The sequence below is a fragment of the Piliocolobus tephrosceles genome, chromosome X (genome assembly GCF_002776525.5).
Source record: "Piliocolobus tephrosceles isolate RC106 chromosome X, ASM277652v3, whole genome shotgun sequence".
Taxonomy (NCBI): domain Eukaryota; kingdom Metazoa; phylum Chordata; class Mammalia; order Primates; family Cercopithecidae; genus Piliocolobus; species Piliocolobus tephrosceles.
This window is the reverse complement of record NC_045455.1, coordinates 66,724,516-66,746,969: the sequence shown is the minus strand read 5'-3', so window position 1 is coordinate 66,746,969 and position 22,454 is coordinate 66,724,516. Positions and strand designations below refer to the sequence as shown.

The 22,454-nt window shown below is 39.3% G+C and overlaps 1 long non-coding RNA gene across 1 annotated transcript in view; it reads left to right on the top strand.

Annotated features, from left to right (window-relative positions):
* Positions 1-22,454, top strand: part of LOC111523104 — a 225,453-nt gene that overhangs the window by 82,325 nt on the left and 120,674 nt on the right. Inside the window, exon 2 of the long non-coding RNA XR_002725434.1 lies at positions 17,527-17,620. This is a non-coding gene — a long non-coding RNA (uncharacterized LOC111523104). The remainder of the gene's footprint in view (positions 1-17,526; positions 17,621-22,454) is intronic.

Genomic DNA, 22,454 nt, shown 5'->3' with positions numbered 1-22,454 from the left:
CTCCTGACCTCGTGATCCGCCCGTCTTGGCCTCCCAAAGTGCTGGGATTACAGGCTTGAGCCACCGCGCCCGGCCTGGATTTATATATTTTAATATTAACTTTCATAATATAATCTTTTATACTATGAAAATAAGTAAATATATCACTTTTCTTTCTAAACATTCTCTCACTGAAGGATATCTAGGTTGTTTTCATTTTTGGCTGTTACCAGTGAAGCTGCTGTGAACTTTCATGTACAGATTTTTGTGAGAGCATAAGTTTATGTATCTGGGATAAGCGACCAGGTATAGTACAATCGCTTCTGGGTCATATGGTAATTGCATGCTTAGTTTTGTAAGAAATTGCCAAACTGTTTTTCAGAGTGGCTGTATCATTTTACATATTACTTATATATGTATATATAAATTTTTTAAATAAGAAAAATTTTATTATCTAGTTTTAAAAAACAGCATCAGATAATTTTGTTTTGGTATCATTATAAAGTGAAAAATGAATGTTTAATAAGTTAAGAATGGAAATCATGCTCACAGTATATTCTTTTAAAGATATTTTAAAAATAAATTTATGAAGAAAAAGAGAGAGAGATTGACTTAATTAGTTAGTATTTAGTCAGTATGAGCTTCTATAACAAAATACCATAGACTAGGTAGCTTAACAGCAGAAACAAACTTCTTACAGTTCAGGAGGATATGTGATTAAGTAAAACATGCAAGACAAGAATACTATAAATAGCACAATATGATTTTAAATAAATGTTCCATTCATTAAGAAAATAAAGATACACACACATGCAAATTCTTGCTTAAGGACAAGGTTATGAACTTTGGCAAGTCACCTCCGTGGAAATATTAATGTATATCATGCACAAGGAGTGGAGGAGCATCACTGGGGGTGATTTTTCTTCCCCAGGGGACATTGACAATGTCTGGATGCATTTTTTGTTGTCATGACTGGTGAGGAGGATGTTACCAGCATCTAGTGGGTGTCAGTCAGGAATGCTGCTAAACATCGACAATGCATAGGACAGCCCCTACAACAAAGAATTATCTACCCTCAAAGTCAATAGTGCTGAAGTTGAGAAATCATGGTTTAGGGAGTCTTGATTAAAACTTTTCAACTGGGCTACCCTGAGATGGTGAAATGTACTAGTATGCTTTGCTTCACAGTGTCAACTGTACTCCCATCTGCAGCACGTGTGTTAGAATCTTCATAGGAGCCAGCTCCTGGGGAAAGACTGATCATAGAAGAAATTCTTATTGGCTTCCTTTGAACAAATCCTTCTCCTTGCCAGTTAGGAAATACTGACTTTCTGATCTTTTAGCAAAAGCTCCCTCTGTATTTGAATATATGTTTGGTTATAACAAATAACTTGTTTCCACAAATGGAAAAAAGTATTGTAAATGGCAACAGATGTAGTTTAGTGCTGACTTTAGATGGTGGCTGGACCTCCTATAGGACAGGCAAAGCTAAGCACTTTCTACTCAAAGCCATCAAACAAAATGCTTACAAATTAGAACGTAATGGACATTGCTTTACTTGTTATGATAAGCCAGAAAAACAGGCTTCAGCTTATTGAATCTATTATTGAACCCTAATTAGCTGTGGTGTTTGGACATTCTGAGGCCCATGGTAAGATAAATAATATTTATGGTTTCTTCCATGTATCAAATCATTGTTTACGAAGTGTAGTATAGTATGGAATGCTCTCTTCTCTCAGAGTTTAGACCACAGAGTGACCAGGCGCTCATTGTGGGGTTGGGGTTGAAACGCTGGAGCCCAGCATGGGTAATCTTCGCGTAGACACTCTCACCGCAGATGTCCGAGAGCTTAGCAATGTCTCAGGCTCACGCAGACTCCTCGCCGGCTTCCTCACCAATGCCCTTCATGTCGCCATGTGAGCTTTGGGTGGAATTGAGGAAGGGTAGCATTAAATACACTGAGTAATCTGAAAATGAAGGGTGGGGGAATTAAAAGTGAGTTCACTTGGGTTCAAGGAAAATTTTTGAGGATGTCAGCATTTTCCATGTTGGGGAAAAAAAGAGGTTTTTAAAAAACTTTTCCCTCAGAGAACTTGCTAAAATTTCATCAGTGCATAAGTGAAAGGAGATAGTGTGGAGAAAAAAATTTTTAAACCATCACCAAAAAAGCGAAGCCCCAAAGATGCAAACAAAATTCCAAGGCAAATACATCACTGAAGGCAAACAGAACTGGTCTCAGTTTCCTTATCTGTAAAATAGGCGGAAACAATCCCTTATCCTAAACTCTTAAAAACCAGATGAGTTTCAGTATTCAGAATTTTCAGTATTATAGAAAGATAATAAAGTACATATTGTCATTTATTATATAGAACACTCAGAGGCATTGGAATGAAACATTAATTTTTCTGTAGTGAAATGTGCACCAAATGAGTTAAATAAAGATTGTAAGTAGCCTCATGTTAGTTTGTTAGGTTTTGTTGCCAAGTAAGTTTGCTTTAGACTTATGAAAAAATGTTCAGTTTTCAGAGATTCTGGATTTCTGAATTACAAATGAGGGATGGTGTACCAGTGTCTGTCTCAAAGAGGTGTCCTGAGAATAAAATTCCATATTGGATAAATTGTGCACAGTGCTGGCGTATACTAAGCATGCAATAACAGTGGCTATTGTTATTAGTTTTTTATTTTTACAGGCAAAAGTAATCAGATATTATATTATTATCAGCATTGGAATTATTTTGGGCTGATGTATTTTTCTTTTCCATTTCTTCTTTCCTTTTCTTCCTTCCCTTTTCTCTCCTTTTCACCTTAAACCCCCATTCCTGTCTGACTGGCTGTCTCCCTCCTTCCCCCCTCCTCCTTTCCCTTCCTTTCCCTTCCTTTCCCTTCCTTTCCCTTCCTTTCCTTTCCTTTCTTTTCCTTTCTTTTCCTTTCCTTCCTCCCTTCTTTTCTCTCTCTCTCTCTCTCTTTCATCCTCCTTCCTTCTTTTCTCCCTCTCCTACACAGGGCTTTTACCTTAATATCCTTGCACATAACAAGTGATGTGAGTGGTCATCTTTAATCTGGTTTGGTTACTGGACAGGCTCTTTAAGCTTCATTTGATTGTGTATGAATAGAAGTCCTCTTCTTAAAGAGATAAAAACCAAAACTAAAACAAAAATAGTAAAACAAGCAGCACACATCTCACTTGTCTTAGATTTCTGTGCCCTTTTTTCTCAGCAAGACCCAAGTATTCTAACCACAGTGATTCTGATGACCAGGAATCCCATAGCTGGCAGTTTGGCTGAGTCAGAGGGATTAGAGTTGGATCAGCACAGAGTCCAGACCAAAGTCATGGTGAACTGGCATGAAGAACAACAAAAACAACATCAACAACAACAACAACAAAGACATGCAAAACACAAAGCAGCCAGCTACCAGCCACCTCTGAATTGTATCAAAATGACCTGCTACTCATACCTCCACTTCCTGGGCCCCATTTCTCTGATTCCTTTCTGACTGCAGACCTCTCAGCCACTCTCTCAGTTTGTTCTAGATCTCTACTTTCTCCCTTTCCTTGCTTTTGTCTCTCCCTTTTCTTTCTTTGTTTTCTTTTCTTTCTTTTTTTTAAATAAGGCTTCAACTGCTCAACTTCTCCCCTTTTAAATTATGTCATGAACCATCCACAGGGGAGAAAAGCCAACAAACTCAGAAACTTCTGTTTACAAGTTCATTTCTAAGTCTGATTAGTTATTTCTTTAATTTAGAAGTTCTATATCCCCAAGAGGACCTTAGTAACTGAAAGCTGCTCTTATTTTACTAATATTTTTAATAACTCTTCATTTTTATAGTAAGAATGAATCTAGGCTTGCCAAATATTTTCATGGTAAAATATTTTCATTCCTCTAAAGAAGACGGAGGATCTTAACCAAATGACTTATGCAGAGAATACAGGCATACACAAATGGAACAAATATCGTTGTTAATTGTTTTTTCTGTGATGACAATTTACTCTATAGCAGCAATTCTTAAACTTGGTACCTGCTGTTAGTACAGCAGGTGTTTTGGAAAAAGAAGAAGGATTCTGTGCCCACATAACTTTGTGAAACTTTACTTTGAACAAAATTAAGCAGATTTCATTAATGTAGAAACAGTGTTCTAGGCATACAGTGTTTGAAATATTGGTGCTGTCCTACTGGCAGGTCAGTTGTGATGTCTTGACACCCTCAGTTTTCTACCAAGGAAAACTACTCAGTTAACAAGCTGCTGCTCATAGGCAGCCATAATTGGACTTTTCCCCTCATCACTGCTGGTGATGGGGGTGGGCCCTGGATTCCAGGTTGGCCAGATCGTGGACTGGCCACAACTGCCAGTCAAGGACAGGACCAGTGAATTAGCAAACAACACATAGAGGCCACCGGGAAGCAGCAGGGTCCCTGAGGATTTCCGAGGATATCAGTCAGGTGTAGGTGGAAGCCTCCAGAGATGAAGGAGAAAAGCAGAGTGAGAGGCAGGGTGGCTGATAGGCTGTGTCAGGAGCTGTGGATGGGAGACAGGAGATGCAGATTACAGGGAGGTTGATGGAATGCCTGCACCAGAGGGGCAAAGAGGTAACCTTATTCCTAGATCCACCTAGGACCTTCCAATTGTCTTTTGCCAGGTTGCGCTGTGCACTTTCCTGAGTGTCCCAAGACGTTCCTGCTTTTATTTCCAGTGACTTCTCCTTCTAAACTTATTCATTACCCAATGCACTCTCATAATAAATTCTATCATAATTTGAAGTAGCTTGACGACTTTGTACCTTGCAGCTAAAAAAGGCTAATGAATGCTTCTGGTTTATTCTGAAGGATATTTTTATAATAACTTTTTTTCCTCTGTAAAAATAATACACAAAAAGTTGAAAACCCAATTAAGTACAAAGCAGACAATAAAAATACCAATAGTTACCCTCACTCAGACAGTCACTGTTAAATTTTGGTATGTATCTGTGAAGGGCTTTTTCTCTCTCTTTTAATTACAAGAATGGGTGCATACCACATACACTGTTTTCTATTTTTTTAACTTAATTATTGTAAATATCTTTTTCTTTTTATCACAACATATTTAATTATTATGTCATATTTTATTGTATGTCCAAAGTTCAATGAATTCTCAATGGTTGAACATTTTGGCTGTTTATTTATTTATTTTTTTTGCTACTGTAATCAGTCTGTGGCAAATCACCTTGAAGGAAAATATTTGCACACATTTGTAATTACCTCTCAGGATAAAGTCCTAGAAGGGGAATTGTCAGGTCACAGAATATGCACGGTATTAAGGATTCGAATACGCATGGAAATTACCCTTCAAAAGGTCCATGCTAATTTACACATCAATCCAGCAGCCTCTCATAGACAAGCTTGCTTTTCTATGGCTTCTTTTTGGGCTTTTCCCCTCTCCTGTAGAACCTTCTGGATTTTAGTGTTGATTATCCCACCCTTTTGATTTCAGAGCATTAGCCTTCCTTCTAAGCTTTTTAATGCTTTGCAATGAGGTTACTAGTTCTATAATTTTCAGTGCTGGCTGTGGCTTCTTTGTCTCAGAATACCACTGCAATTTTCTCTGTTTTTCTGCCAATGGATCTATTGAACTGCTTAGTGAGCAGTGCAGGGGGAGAAAGGTGAACCCAGTTTCATTTGCATCCCATCTGGTTTTGGCAGCAGTAGCGTCAAATTAAACTCAAGCCCCGGAAGATGTGCTTCCTTTGGAAAATGAAAGACCTACAAAGTTCAAGGAGCCCATTCGTGGCAAGTAAATTAAGAGCATAAACCCAAAGAATGTCTGCAGTTTGCAGCTTGGTATTACACGGTTGCTTCTGATTGGTATAATCTGTCATTGCTGTGATGTGTTTAGAGACAACTCAGATTACACTCCTGATATACTAGCTAGGGCCAACCACCTGTAGCCCTAGTCAATGATCAAAGATAGTTACCACAAATGCTATGTGAGCAAATAATGGCTTCGAGTGGAATAAAAACTGCAGTGCTGCTTTTATTGTGTAACTTTTCATCTTATGTGCTTAGTGGAACAGGGCATGAGAATCCTATTTATTGGCAGTAAGACTCTTTTTTACCGTTGGTGTCAAAAGGGCATTTGGGGAATTTTGCTGTTAGTTAAAAGTTTCAAGGCACCAAGCGCAGGCAGACTGAAGAGATGAAACTTGAGCCAGTCATTTTTACTGCCTGTTTGCTCCTCTGGTAAGAACTTCTGGGAGAAGCGTGAGGCTACCAGTTAAATGTGTAGGTTGGACTTTTGTGGATTACCTATTTAAGTATTCATGTTTTCTCTAATAGAATAAGTACATGCCATTGAGAATAAACTATATTTATTCATGCCTTTATTTATTCATTCATTTTTCCCTTGTTCAAAGCCATCAATTGAATATCTATTAGGCGCCATGCACTGCATATATTTAAAAAATATTTGCATGCATTTTATTCAAGAGTTTAAGGCCCAGCCAAAGAAAGAATTTTAGACTTGTATTTATTAATGTGCCTGGTTTTATTACAACCTAATAATCTGCCTCCTGGGAGCCTTTAAGTCCTATAGTCTTATGGGAGTGGTATAGGATGATTGGGGGATTGTACTTTAGTTAAATAAAAAGGCATGAATTGTTTGACACAGCGGTCATGTGAAAAAGGAAAGTTGTTCTCTAATGCACAACAAAAAGATCGGAGCCCCTATTTCCAAGAAGTTTATTTGGTGGGGATGCAGGATGGGGGACCTACGCTGTGCCTCAGCTGTCACTTGGTTTCCATGGTCGCTTTTACCTCCGGAGGTCATTCTTGTTTTGGCATTGCCTTCTCCTATGCAGGGTGTTGCCTCTTGTCCTTTATTCCCATAGAGTACTGCTGGTATGAGATTATTGTGTGACTCAGACTTTTCAGAGGGCTGAGGCTGCCCTTGCTCTGATACCAGCTACAAGTTCAGAGGGTTCGCCAAACAACCCCTTCATTTTGATAATTTACCAAAAAGAGCCACAGAATTCACTGAAAGCCATACTTACGATTTATTACAGGAACAGGATATTGGGTTAACATTAACCAAGGAAGAGATGCCTTGGACAAAGTCCAGGAGGGGTCCAAATGTGGAGCTCCCATCCATCCTCTCTCACTGGCATCATAGACAGTGTTACGGCCTCCTGACCACTGTTTGTGGCAGTATGCATGGCATGACTGGGCAGAGAAGCTCATTGAGCTTTTGGTGTCCAGAATTTTTATTGAGACCTAATCACATACTATCTGCATGGCTGATCTTCAGTCTCCAGACCTTCCCAGAAGTTTTGGCTAGTATCTTTTATCCCCAGTTCCTCTGCAAGTGTGAACTGATACAACATGGCTTGAAGCCTCCATCACAAATCATGTAATTAGACTCTCTCATGGCCAAAGTCCCCAGGCAAACACAGATACTCCCCTAGACAGGACACTACAGGGGACTTGCATTACCTTCTCGTACCTGAGGGCAAAAGCCAGATGTTTTTTGTGTGTATGTGTAAAGTTAATTCTTCACTAAACAATTAACAAAAATTTTCTAGAAACTTATAGGTCATTCTTAATCTCACTGAGTAGGTCTCCTCTCCTTGTGAACCCTGAAAAATCTGAGACAGGTCTCAGTTAATTCAGAAAGTTTATTTTGCTAAGGTTGAGGATATGTACCTGTGACACAGCCTCAGGAGGTCCTGACGACATGTACCCAAGGTGGTCTGAGCACAACTTGGTTTTACACATTTTAGGGAGTCATGGGACATGAGTCAATATGTTTAAGATGTACACTGGTTCAGTTCAGAAAGGTGGGACAATTCAAGGCAAAGGCAGGGCAACTCGAAGTCAGAAGGGGGTTTCCAGGTCATGGGTGGATAAGAGACAAATGGTTGCTTTCTTCTGAGTTTCTAGTTAGCCTCTCCAAATAAGCCAGTCGGATACGCATTTATCTCAGTGATCAGAGGAGTGACCTTGAATAGAATAGGAGGCAGGTTTGCCCTAAACAGTTCCCAGATTGACTTTTCCCTTCAGCTTAGTGATTTCGAGGCCCCAAGATTTATTTTCTTTTCACAACCTCTTCACTTTCCATTATATTTTTTGAAGTTCCTTCTTCATCTAGACCCTCTTAATATCACCCTTTTACCTCACTCATGGATGCATATTCTTTCTTTTTTAGGCTGCCTTAGAAATGCAAAATTCCCCTCACTTTGCTATGCAGAGCAATCCATCTCTCTTGGATTTGCCCTGTTACAACCAGGAGCCCAGGAGGCCTCCCATTCCTTGTCTGAAAAGGCCTATCCTTACCCATGAAGGTATTTTCCTCAACAAAACAAAACAGGAATCTATTACTGATTCCACCTCTCCTTTAGAAGTCCAATCCTGAACAAAAGTAATCATCAACCATAAATTTCTATACCCAGTGAAACAATCTTCACAAATGAAGGTAAAATAAAGACAATTTCAAGCACACAAAAGCTGAGATGTTTTATTATCCAAAGTCTCTCACTAAAGGAAGTTCCAAAGGACATATTTTAGGAAGAAGGGAAATGGTTCCAGAAGAAACATCTGATATACGGGAGGAAAGGTGAATAGACAAATAACAAACAGAAAGGTAAACATGGGTAATTAAAAACAAATGTAACTGCAACTGGTTTTTGTTTAAAATAAGAATGATATATTTTCCCCTTACGGGTTCATTTATGATTGTATTGCAGGTGTTAAAAGAAAAACCCTTAGAAAAATTAAATCTAGTAGAGTTTAATTGAGCAAAGAATGATTCACGAATCAGGCAGTGTCTTGAGCCAGAATAGGTTTAGAGTATCACCTTGTGCTGGCTTGTGGTTGAAAAAGATTTATGGACAGAAAAAGGAGAGTGATATACAGAAAACAGAATGAGATACAGAAACAGCTGGATTGGTTACAGCTCCACGTTTGCCTTATTTGTACAGGTTGAACAGTTAGCTGCCTTTGATTGGTCCAAACTTGGTGTGATTGGCACAAGCATAGGTGACAGTCTGTTTACACATCCAGTTAGATTACAGTTCACTATGTATGGAGAAACATTTAGGCTGAACTTAAAATATGTAAGAAGCCAGCTTTAGGCTAAATTTAATTTAACACAGGTAAATCTCAATTTAACTACTATTGGTAATCTTTTCTCATTGCCTGACAAACGATGTCCCTTTTCCTTTAGAAACGTTTTCAAAGAATCCAATCCTTTTCTTTTAGTCGTCAAATCAAGTGTTTCTTAGTTTTCAACTGAATAAGAAAACGTTTTCATTTATTATTCACTAGGGTCAGGAGCATTAGTAGCAATGATAAAAGTACAGATCAGAGACTACTTATATTGAGCAGAAGTGCTTTATAAGGTCTCTATTCAACTGGGCATTCTGTTAAGTATTTGTAGTCAATGGATTCCTATGGGGACCGCTGAAACTTTAAGCTCAGGATGAGTGGTCTGGATGTGCAGTGCAGTTTAGTAAATGAACTAGAGCTCGGGTTCTATTTAGAACCCAGTTTTTTGGAGCTGAAGGGGCCCTGGGAACTCTTCAATCCCAGGTAGAAAAATGGAGACTCGGGATAGCAGCACAGAGTATTTGTTGTCTGAGATAAGAGAGATGGGGCCATTCAAGAGCTCTGACCAGGCCCCTAGCAGGCAGAGGGCTGCAGAGCATTCCAAATTGGCAAAATTGACCTGTACTTCTCCATGTTGTGCTTCTCCTCAGAACTTTTGGGAAGCCGTGTGACTGTCATCATTCCAGCTAGAACACTTTCTTCCTCCAGAAAGTTTTGTGATCTGTTAACAATCATGTCTGGACAAAAGAATTTGGGGAAACTTGAAGCCAAAACAAATTTATCTTCGATTGTTGTTGTTTTTAAACAAGTGGCCAGCCTTGCAAATTTATGGATTGGTCGCCAAAGCTTATGTTCTATAATTGACCCTTAACAGGTTAGCAGGGTGGTAGAGGAGAAGAGAGACAAAGGCCACACTTTAGGGACTAAGAGCTGTGGGAGTGTTGAGAGGTTGGGAGGGCTGTGTGTGTGTGCGCGTGTGTGTTTGTGTGTTGGAGAAGGATGATCAGGTGTAGGAGAGAAGGGAGTAACTGCCACTTTTGTGAATTTGGAAGCAATTTCAAAATCTTTATGTGGAGATTTTCTTTTGTTATAATGGATAAACCTGGGGAAAGCCTCAAAAAGTTGAATGTCTTAGATCTCCACATTCTATTTTTTTTTTTTTTTTCCAAAAGAATGCTGACTTAGTTGTGGGAAGCAGCCCCTAGGTGTGCAGGAGTGCAGATGCATGTCTTCCTTCTCTTTTAGTGGCTGGGACTCTTTCTGGGCTGGCATGGCAGCAACTGTGGGTGGGTGGTGCAAAATTTGTGCTGGTGCGGGAGGCCCTCACAAGTGACCCAGCCCCTGTCATTTCCAAGATGTTCACATGGCGATGTGTCCTTTGCTCTAAAACAGTTGTTGTCATTTGTGATAGGTCCACAGAAGTGTATGGACACAGGTGCAAATTCCCAGATCCTTACCTGTCACCAGGAGGCTGGCGGACTTTTCCAGGGCATTTGCCCCCTTTTCCTCTCCTGAATGACAGTGTTGTGAATTGCGTGGGGGTTCAATGGAAATGTTTTGCTGACTGGGGGTTTTTATTCTTGCTCATTATAATATTATCTTCTCTTTATTTCCTCATAAATACTTTAGGTTTCCTGTTGTAACTTTTGCTTTTCAATATCCATTTTATGTGGTGGTGACGATGATGATGACAGTCATAGAAAACAGTTATATAGCCATCAGAAGGTACCAGGCCCTGTTCTCAGCACTCACCGTATGTTAATATGTGTAGGTCTACTATTACCCCCCTTTTATAAATATACATGTTCTCAGACCTTTTCCTTTTATTAAATTAGAGTTTCATTCTTATGTTATCCAGTTTTATACCCAAAGTTTTAGTTCCTTTTAAATTTATCATTCTGAAATTTTTATTGCTAAAAATTATTTGTAAGGTAAGCTCTATTGTCCAATAATTTCAATTATTTTTCTTATTTTTATATTCTACTTGCTTAATTAACTTTAATAATTATTTTCTTTAATGCTGCCTTAGGGTTAACATTTTTCATATATTTTTAATGCACCTTTAAAAAGTTCTTTATATATATATATATACACACACACACACATATATATACAGGGGATAGAGAAAAGTTACGCAATAGCATAGGGACACATTCAGACAAATCCAAAAAGAGCCAATGGTATGGGGGGAACAAAAGATAGGGTGAGACCGTCCTAGAGTAAAAGAGAACAAGAATTAACCACAAGCAACTTCAGAACCTGGATTAGATGCTGGCTCAAAAACAAAACAAAACACAGCAAGCAAAGATATTCTTAGGACAACTGTGGAGATTTGAATATGAACTGGAATAATCGTTCACTTTCTTAGGTATGGTAATGGTATCAGGGTTATGTAGGAGAATATCCTTATCCTTAGGCCATTCATGAGAGAGATGGACAAAGTAAATGAGGCAAAATATTAATGATTATTGAATTGAAATGCAAGATATATAGGCATTGATTTCACTATGCAATTTTTTTGTTGGTTTGAATATTTTCATGGTAAAAGTTAGAAAATAGAAACAAAAACACAAAAACAAAACCATTTTTATCGTTATCTGTTTTTCAATTTTTGGTCTTGAATATTATTTATGTTACTATCTGTTTTTCTATATTTTTGTTGTAACTTTTTAGTTCTTATTTTATATTTTTATTTTTTACTGCTTTATAACATTTGTGTGTTTACTATTTTGTAAAACCAGGTAATGTCTCTGGTCCTGGATGCTGGCTGGGGAAAGGAGCAGCCTGTATATATTGGCTAAGATTATGAGATTGAAGTTGCAGAGCTTGTGTTCTCTCTGGTCATCTGCCTAGCCCCCTTATCAGATATCTCATACCTTCACTGTTGGTTCCCAAAAAAACTCATATTAACATTTAACTCATGGTCCTCTCATAAATTACGTGATGATCTAAAATGGAGAGATTTGCCCTTTTCCATCTTGCCATTGGAATTCTTATGAAAACAACAACAGTAGCAGAAATGCCAAGTGCAATGGCAGGAGATCTGTAGGAGAAATTTCTAATGGCCCAGGATGGGTGTGACTCTGAGGCAGGAAGACCACAGGAGATCCCCTCTCTCTACCCCTGCTGCAGAGAGGGGAATGAGGCTTAGTGGTTACCCCTAGGCCTAGATATGGTTTGTCAAAGAGAACACAAAGCCACAGGCAGAACATAGTGCAATTTCCTGAAGTGTGAGTAGACTTGAGGGAAGTTACTTTTATATTAAAATAAACATGGGTATATTTTGGAATAGCCTGCAAAATAGAGATGCCAAAGGAATTTTATGCTTATTGAAGGCTGTTTTGAGACATCCTCTAAGACTCCCAGGAGTATAAGTAGAAGAGTTTGTGAATCTCTGTATTATGATTTATTATGGGTTGGTTTGGCTAAAGAAGGTTTTATAGGGGGAACGTTTTTGTAGGCCAAAATTGACTATATATATGTGTGTGTGTCTGTGTGTGTGTGTGTGTGTGTGTGTGTATATACATAGACAGAGAGAGAGAGTATAGACAACTTTTTCTTCTTTGAATAGTAACCTCCTGACCATTTGTATGTTGAAGTCCTATCCCCCAATACCTCAGAATGTGACTGTATTTAGAGATAGGGCCTTTAGAAAGGTAATGAAGGGAAAAGGAGGTCATATGGGTGGGCCCTAATCCATTATGACTGAAGTCCTTACAGGAAGAGGAGGTGAGGACACAGATATGCACACATAAAGGAAAGACCACGTGAAGACATGTGGAGAAGTCGATCATCTGCAAGCCAAGGAGAGAGGCTCAGAGGAAACCAACCCTGCCAGTCAACACCTTGACCTTGGACTTTCAGCCTCCAGAATTGCGAGAAAATACATTTCTATTGTTTAAGTCACCCGGTTGTGATACTTTGTTAAGGGCAGCCCCCACAAACTGATATACTGCTAGAATGGTGCTTATCAATTTTGTTATTCTGTTAATTTGTTTCATTTGCTTTCCAACACAGTTTTCTCCTTTCTCACTCACTGATATCCTGATGTTTGACTTCCTGATCAGAAATGGAAGTGATGGGGTTGGACAGCAAGTGTTGGAAACTCAAATGCCTTAGGGACCATGCCTGTGGATGTGCCAATCCGGGATGTAGAATAAAGACATGCGGTGGTTGCTGTCACAATGAAGGGACACTTGAAGACATTCAGATTCCAATGTTTTAAAGCCCTGTGCCAGCCCAAATGAATAAATTAGTCCTTACCTGGACTGTCTGGCATTTGCAATCCCTGCTCCAGTACAACCTGGGCCTCATCCCCATATTCCCTTGATTTATTACAAGGGGTCCATAAACACAGGTGCCAACCAAACCTTGTCTGTAGACTCTGTAATGCCACTCGTATACTCACCTCTTAGTAAATTAAATTGCAAACTCACTTGTTAAATTCAAATTCATTTCAGAACCTTTTTTATCCAATACTTTCTTCATCATGATGATATATGGGGTTTATCCAGATTTTTAAAAAATTCACTTTTTGAATTATAAAAGTCATGCATACGTATATGTTTATTGTGAAAAGATATATTTCTTTTCTTCCTGTGGATCTTCCCCTTGGAATTCCAGTTCTAATTCTACTCCTTGTGTGAACCCCTGAACGTGCACCCAAGCCCATTCATTTTCTAGGCCCCTCACAGCAGCTCTAGCACCTCCACCTAAAAGGATTGAAAGGGAAGATGGGACCCCATTGCAGAATATTTGACGTGGTTGCTCACCAGCCCTGTATATACATATTACAATTCTCTGAGTTGTTATAGCAGCTGTTGCAACTGAAAATAATTCAGCAAACAGGATCATTTTCTGTGTAGTTTATGGGCTCGGGAACAGTCCAGAAGCTTTGGAATTTGAGTTTCCGTCAGCCCGCTGCTCAGCCAATCCCCACATGTCACAGGCTGGTAATTTGATCTACAGCTCCCTTGAAGTGAGTTTGTACTGAACACGGAAAGCTCTTTTTTGCCCCTTTTTGCCAAATGCTAAATGGCCTTTTATGTGTGTCTTTTTTCCCCTTACAAAATCACGATTTGATTCAACAAAAATATTACACACCTTCTTCCTGAGGGTTCTGTGTCCTTTTCTTGGACTTGCAGCTACACATTTTGGGCAGCAAGTTCCCTTGTTCCCTCGGCAGCTGCCTGCGCAGGGTCCTCCAGAGAGCCTAGGCCTGGGAGAGACCGCCTTGGATTTAGCTGGGCCTAAGAAAACACAGGCGGAGCAGTGAGAAAAACATTATCTTCCAATGCCCCTTCCTTTCAAGACTCAGGAAATCTGCTTCTTTTCAGTGCTCTTATCATTGCTGTGAAGTTTTGATTTTTCCCATCTCCAGTGGTGGTTTAAAAGAAGCTTAGAGCAGAAGCTGAAAGGGCCTCCTGTATTTAGAGGGCAGAAGCCCCACCTGCTCTCTCTGGGGCACATCCCAGTGGCCAGGGCCAGGGGGTGTGTCTGATGATGGAGACAGTTGGAGCCACTTCAGCACTGGCGCCGAGTTTATTCCATCTGCTGATATTTAGATTGTGGTGGGGAGGGCAGAATGCCTGATGATGCCATCAGTTCACCACCATGCAACAGGTAGCCTGCTTTCCAGCTACTTTGTATGACATCCAGACTTTCTGGCATGAAGGCTTGGTGGTTCACAGGGCTTGAGGCAACACCACTCTGTAACTCCCATTTTTTTAGTGATTCCCTCACCCGTGGTGGATCTACCTAAGATCACAGTGGCCACGGTGATATGCTATTTTGGGTTACTGAAAACTGAAACCTGTTTTTCGTTGAAGGCATTTTGTCTAACAGTTTAGTAACCTTTATACCAAGAATAGCAGGAATCCTGTCTGTCTGATCAGGCAGTGGTACTATTAAGGAAAGATGAAAGATTGGTTTTCAGAGTCATTGAAGTTCTGGTGACATTTTAAATAAAAATTGAATACTTCTCTTCCACCAAAGACATCTAAACCTATTTGATTGAAGCCTTGGGATGCCTAAAGTCATTGTGGTTGAGATTATATCTGTTTATGGCTGATAAAAATTATCATAAGTGTCTAGAGTCTTATGTTGGGGACCTTGCTGTCCATCTGGGAGACCATCTGCAGAAAATCCCAATAGCTGTAGTTCACTTCTCATTTTTCGGAGTAGAGATTGATTATGAAGGAGTCACAAAACAAATCAATAAACAGAAAAACCAAATATTTGATTATGGCATTGACTTTATGGTCATTTCTAGAGGAGTGTGTGAGAGACATTAACTAGGTTCTGACTCTTGGAACAGATTAGATGTTGGCCTTGCATCCAGCTCCACAGAATGATGTCCCCAGAAGGCATTGCTTGCACCTGGACACTGATGTCTGAGGAGTGTGCTTCCCTGAGCTTTCCATGGGCTAATCTTAGAGGGCAGGGCTCCATGATCCTGGCCTTGACCAAAGAGGGAAGGATAGATTGGAGGTTTTTCCAAAGACTCACTGGAATTTGGGGATAAAATATTTAATAGGTCGAAAGCCTTTACAAGGGGGAACTCTGGTCTCCCTGTGGAAGATGACCAAATATGGTCAAAATGTTCCAATTTCTGGTGGATCAATCAATCCTTAAGTATTTCTAGAATAACTTCCGTGGTTAAAATTGGGATCCAGATTTTCTAATGAGCAATTTGCAGGAAGAACCCACCTGCATCAAATGGCAAAGTCAGAACCACATGCAGGAGTAAACTGCACAGCCCTTGCTTAGCAACACGCCTGTTTGTAGCTCACTGGGGGATGGAGTGCCCTCCAATCCAGACTCTACACTAAGAAATTAGGTAATTCAATGACAATAATAATTTTAGCTGCAGTTTAAGGAACGTTTACAGCTTTGAAACAGGAAATGGAAAACAATAAGTAAGAAACTATAAAATAAATTGAGCACATAGCTTTCTGTTACATTTTATACCCAGTGGTACAGAAAGTTTACTTAAGGAAATGACAAGGCTTATTTAGAGGACCAGCAACTTATGGAGTCTTTTATTGAAATGGAAATGGGAGCAATGTTGGATACTCTTAAGGCTTAGTTTTTTTTTTTTTTTTAATTTCTTTGTAAATTCCCAATTGGGAAGCTTTAATATGTGTCTAAAAGGATTTAAAGACATTTTTCATTAATATTTACATGCCATATTATAATAAGATGAGCCTTTGCTGTGAATTTGAATCTGGGTATTAATGTCGGCTGTATTTTATTGAGTGATTATAGTGAGCCAGGCTCTGTATTAAGCACTTAAAATGCCTGAGCTTATTTAATTTATTTAACATTATGATGTAGGTATTATTATTATCTCTGTTTTACAGATGAGAAAACTGAAGATTAGAAAAATTATGCAGCTTGCCTAGAATATGGCTTCTAGCAAATGTTGTAAAGGAACTCAGATCTGCCCATTCCCAGAGCCTGAGATCTTGATCTATTCTGCTGACTTAAATTCTGTATCATGAGTTTCATACCCTGAAGCTTGGGAACTCCAGTGGAGCCCTGGAGTGATGTTTAAGGAATACTTCAGTGAGCTGTACACACTACAACTCCCATATTGTATTGTAGTTTTAAAAAATAGTTTCTTTAAAATAAATGCAAGAGGGGTCTCTGAACAATACACTCAGGTCTCTGAACAAACTGGCTGAATTTACCATGAACTATTGTTCTAGCATTTGGACTTTAACAGAAGCAGAGCAAAGTTGGGATGACCACACCATTCCTGGGCTTCAAAGACTTTAAAAATGTCCCGGCTGCCCCAGAAGGTAGAGAGCTCTGCATTTCAGCATTGGTGGTGTGTGTTGTCTGAATGAAATGGGTTAGGGGTAGTAGGAAGATAAGAGGATTTATAGCCTAAAGAAGGTCAGGGAATCCCAGTGGCCCACCTGCTTTAGAGTCTCAATTTTCTCAACTTTAAGTGGAAATGATATCATTACCTATATAATCTGAGTGTTGTTAAATGCATTAAATTAGACAATACATGTGAATAAAGCTTATGAGTTATTATTTTGGAGGTATTTAATGTGTTCTCCCCTCCTTGACAGTGGGCTGATATTTTACCATCCTGTTTCTAAGGCCCTGTTAAAGTTATTTTTCTGAGCGTGCTCTATCCATCAGGATCCTGGCAGGAAACAGATGGTGTACTCATGCTGGGAAGAGTTTAATAAAGGAACTGTTTACAAAAGTGTACACAGGATTTAGGAAAAGCAACAAGGGATGTTGCAGAGCCCCAGTAGAGGGCCATTACCGACACTAAGCCAGAAGGGTGGAAGGAAAGGAGTGTTTACCAGCACCTAGAGAGGTTTTTGAGAGGGCTGCCTGATAGCAACTGCGGCCTTTGGTAGAGGAATGCAATCAACTCACAGAAACCTACCAGGGAAAGATCTTGGGGAAAAAATATCCTGACCTCACTTTCCTCCCTCCCTTTAATCTCCTGCAGGTATTCTCTGCTGGTTGAATGCAAATGGAAGCCAGAGGAAAAGGGAACCCTTGACTCCGTTTTCATATAGATTGGCCTCCAGGGCAGACAGCAGGTGGAGAGTGGAGAGTGGGGCTGAGGGACAAACAGCAGGTATGGACCACAGCATGTGGCTCTCCGCATGTTTACCAATAACCTTCATCACTCTTGCCAGATTGGACTGAGAATCAACTCAACCCATAATTATGCTGTCGTGGTGCCTCTACCTCCTTTTCTGTGTTTTCTCAACTTCCAGAAACTTTCATTCTCCACTTCCAAGCTGTCTTGTGTTCTTTTGCTCCTCTAAGTCTTCTTATTGTGGAAAAATGAACACAAAAAGTTAACTCACACACTTAAACGTCTTACACCTAACTGTTACTTTAAAATATGCATACTTATTTTCACTCCTGGGATGGCTGAATCGCTACCAGACTGACCACAGATAAACAATACAAAGAACAACTATCTGAAGGCATCGGGAAGTGAGTAACTGTAAGCAGATTATGGGGGTTAGTTGGCACATGTGTGAAAGGATAAGACAAGGTGTGTCTTCCCCTATTTGTGGTTTTTAGCTTAAGAGCAGATAGCTCTTAGCCCATAGTCTTTCTGGCCTGATGAACTAGAAGAAAGAGTTGAGAGCAGCCAGAGCCAGGAGAAAGTGAGAGAAAACCTGTAAAAGAAGAGGGCCAGAGAGGGGATCCCCAAATCCCATGCATCAGGTGCCCAATTTTCTGGCTGAGTCCCAAACTTTGTGTGCATATGGCACACTGCAAGAAGCTCGGTAAAAGGTCAATGACCTAACTGAGATAAGAGCTACTGCCCAAAAGACAGAGTTTGCAGTTTTGCCAAAACAAAAACATCACACTCGTTGGGAGTAGTGTAACAGAAATGTAGAATCTCCTTAACCAAACATTCCCAATGTCCAGGAAACCATCCAGAATTACCCAACATACAAAGAGCAGGAACCAGATTCCTGACCTATTCTCAAGAGAAAATATAATCAATGAAGATCAATTTGAGGTGACTTAGATATTAGAATTAATAGATGTAGATTTTAAAGCAACTATTACTACAGTAATTAAAGGAACATTTATATTTTTATGTGTTTGTATTAGAAAAGAAGAAAAGTCTACATTAATGACCTAAGGCTACCTTAAAAAGCTGAAAAGATTAGAATAAGTTAAATCCCAATGCAGTAAAAGAGTAGAACTAATTAAGGTAAGAACAGATATCAACAAAATAGAAAACAACAGTAGAAGAACTATGCTGGTTATAAGAGATGCAGTTTAAGTATAAAGACACAGATAGGAATAAAGTTGATTCTTAAAAAGATCAAGAAAATTGATAGAACCATAGCTAGACTGATCAAGAGAAAAAGAACAGAAATGGTCAATATCAGGAATGAAAAAGGGGATATAACTACAGATCCTGCAGACATATAATAAGACGATATGTTGACTACCCTTTTTGACTGCTGATTCCTGGACACTAGGAGTCCAACATGCCTTGTCAACAATCATAAATTATAGCTCAATGGGACACTTGCTGTGTCCTCTGGCAAAAATGTGCCCTTCTAGGGTCAAAGCCTGCAGAACCCAGAATTATGGGGGCAAGAAGGACAAAAATCCCCCAGTGGGTCACTGGGAGTGATGACAAGTGTAATCCTTCCTATTTCCACCCGTTGGTTCCATGTTCAGTACATTGGAACATATTCAGAGCTTTTTGGGTGTAAAGATTTGGGTACAGAAACACTGTCATTGAGAGCAGTGCTCCAAAATTCCTTCCATAAATACTGAACTGTCTCCATCACCATGGTCAGATTTTCATATTTTTTTCACCCCTGGCCATGTGACACACCTCAAAGCAGACTCTTTGCTTGAACAGCTTATCCGTTTGCTCCCTACCACTTCTGCAGAAGAAAAATGGAGTGGAGTGGGGGAAAAATCCTAGTTCTTTCTGCAGGAGAGATAGTTAATGCTTATAGTGTGCATTTTTATATGACCCAGTCTCCCTAGCAGTTAGTTCAGGGCCATGTGATTTGTTCTGGCCAATGGGTACGAGCAGATCTTCTGAGTTGAGGCAGTGAAGAGCCAATGTGGTTCCTCTGTGGCTCTCTTTTTCGGGTATGGCAACCTTGGAGGCCATGTGTTCCAGATGCTGTAGCTGTGAGCTGCAGGAGCACTGTCCAACAAACAGCAACTTTATGTCCTGTCAAAGTAACTTTTATCCTGCTAAGCCTCTGAGATTCCTGGTTTGCTTGTTGTGGTAGCAAGTGCTAATTACCTTGACTAATAAATCTATTCTTTACACACCTGCCAATCAATAAAAAACTCAGAACCCTGATTATAAATGTTTTCACAGTTGGTCAACTAAGAGTTTATTGTAAGTCGCTATGCACTTAGCATTTTGCTGGGTGTTTTGTTATCAATGCCCACTCCCAGTGGGTGGAGCCCCCTTTCCTGATGGGTTATGGACGCCCTTGTATCAGCAGAAGATTAGAGGTTAAGAAGCATCACGAGTCAGCTTTATTTAATTCTTATCTGGACATGGACAAGGTTACAGACTACCCAGATATGCAGAGGGTATTCAGTGCTACATATTCAAGCTCCTTTCCTGGCTAAATTTCTGTTGGTTGCTCCCATTCCTATAACTGGAACATCACCTGTTAAGTTCTTAATGTATGTGCACACAACAGATTCTTACTACATATTCTTTGTCTAGCCAGGTGCATTACAACTTCTTCTACCACACCACCTCATTTGGTTATCTGAGTCTTGGGGTTAATTTCTGAGCAATTAATGCCACTGTGGCCATTGTTGTTTCTTATTTTTCTTTTTCCTTTTTAGACTCAGTCTTATCCGATTGGATGCCTCTTGCCTTGAACCCACACTTTGTTGCCTCATCCTTATGACTCCTCTATTTCCCTCTTCATCCTTTTATTAAACAAAACTTATTAACTCTGTAATCAGACCAGCAGCATTATGCAATAGGCACAAATGTTAGGTGCCTTACACATGCAATTTTGTGCCCAACTTTGGCAGCAGTTGTTTTTATTCTGTCTTCACAGATGAGGAAATGGAGGCCCAGTGAAGACACAAGAGAAGTATTAGTGACCTGCTACTTTTAGATATAATCTGTATAGAGAAATAATATGGATATGAAAGAAGTTGTTAAAAATAATCACAATATCTGTATATTGTAAACCAGCAGTCCCCAATCTTTTTGGTACCGAGGACAGGTTTTGTGAAAGACAGTTTTTCCACAGACCAGGGGCAGTTGAAGGATGGTTTCAGGATGATTCAAGCATGTTATATTCATGTCGCACTTTATTTCTATTATTATTACATTGTAATATGTAATGAAATAATTTTACAACTCACCATAATGTAGAAGCAGTGGAAGCCCTGAGCTTGTTTTCCTACAACTAGACAGTTCCATATGGGGTTGATGGGACACAGTGAAAGATCATCAGGCATTAGATTCTCATAAGGAGCATGCAACCTAGATTCCTCCCATGTGCAGTTCACAATAGGATTTGCGCTCTTGTGAACCTCTAATGCCGCTCCGCTGACGGGAGGCAGAGCTCAGGCAGTAATGTGAGCAGTGGGGAGCAGCTGTAAATATGATGAAGCTTCCTTTGCTCACCCACCACTCACCTCCTGCTGTGCGGCTTGGTTCCTAACAGACCATGAACCAGTATTGGTCCACACGGCCCAGTGACTGGGGATCCCTGTTGTAAACTACCTAACACTGCTAAGAAAAACTAAAGAAGATATAAATGGAACAATATGCTGAATTCTTGGAATGGAAGAATCAATATTGTTAATTGTCTCCAAACTGGATGTATAAATTCAAAGCATTCCCAGTGAAAATCCCTGAAGGCTTTTTTTTTTTTGGTAGAAGTTGATAAGATGATTCTAAAATTTACATAGAAATACAAAGGACTTAGAATAGCCAAGATAATATTTAAAAGCAACAAAGTTGGGGGACTCATACTACCTAATTTTGAGACATAAAAGTAGTGTAATCAAGGTAGTGTGGTAATGGTATCAAGATGGAGAATATATAAGTACATAAAATGGAAACATAAATCTCATGTATCTGGTCAATTGACTTTTATAAAGGTTTAAAGGCACTTCAATAGAGAAAGCATAGACTTCTTAACAATTGATCATCCATTCGTAAAAACAGGAAAAAAAAAAAAAGCAGAAAACTCCTTTGATTCAAACCTTGCAACATATCCAAATCCAAAAGAGATCATAGGCCTACTTTCAAGATCTAAAAATGTAAAATCTCTGGAAGGAAATAGAAGAGAACATCTTTGTGACATGGTATTAGGAAAAGTTTTCATAAATCCCATACCAAAAGAATAAACCATAAAATAAAAAAATATAAATTGGACTTCATTCAAATTAAGAACCTCTACTCTTTGCAAGAAACTTAAGAAAATGAAGAGTAGCTACCTATTGGAAGAAAATATTTTCAAATCACATATCTAACAAGAGACTTGCGTACAGAATATACAAAGAATTCCCATACCACAGTAATAAGAGAACAAATAAACCAGTAAAATAGGGCAAAATATTTGAACACGTACTTTACCAGAAAGGACATATGGATGGCAGATAAATGCATTAAAAATGTTCAATATCATTATTCCTTAGGAGCAGATTAAAACCACACTGATATAGCACTACGCATCTGTTAGAATAAAGACTGACCATGGCAAGTTGAGGGTGGGAAGCAACTGGAACTCTCATGTACTGCTGATGGATGTGTAAAATGGTACAATCATTCTAGAAAATAGCTAGTTTCTTTAAAAGCTAAACATATAGATAGCAAATAACCCAGTCGTTTTACAGGTATTTACTGAAGAGCAATCAAAGTATATGTTTATACAAGGACTTGAA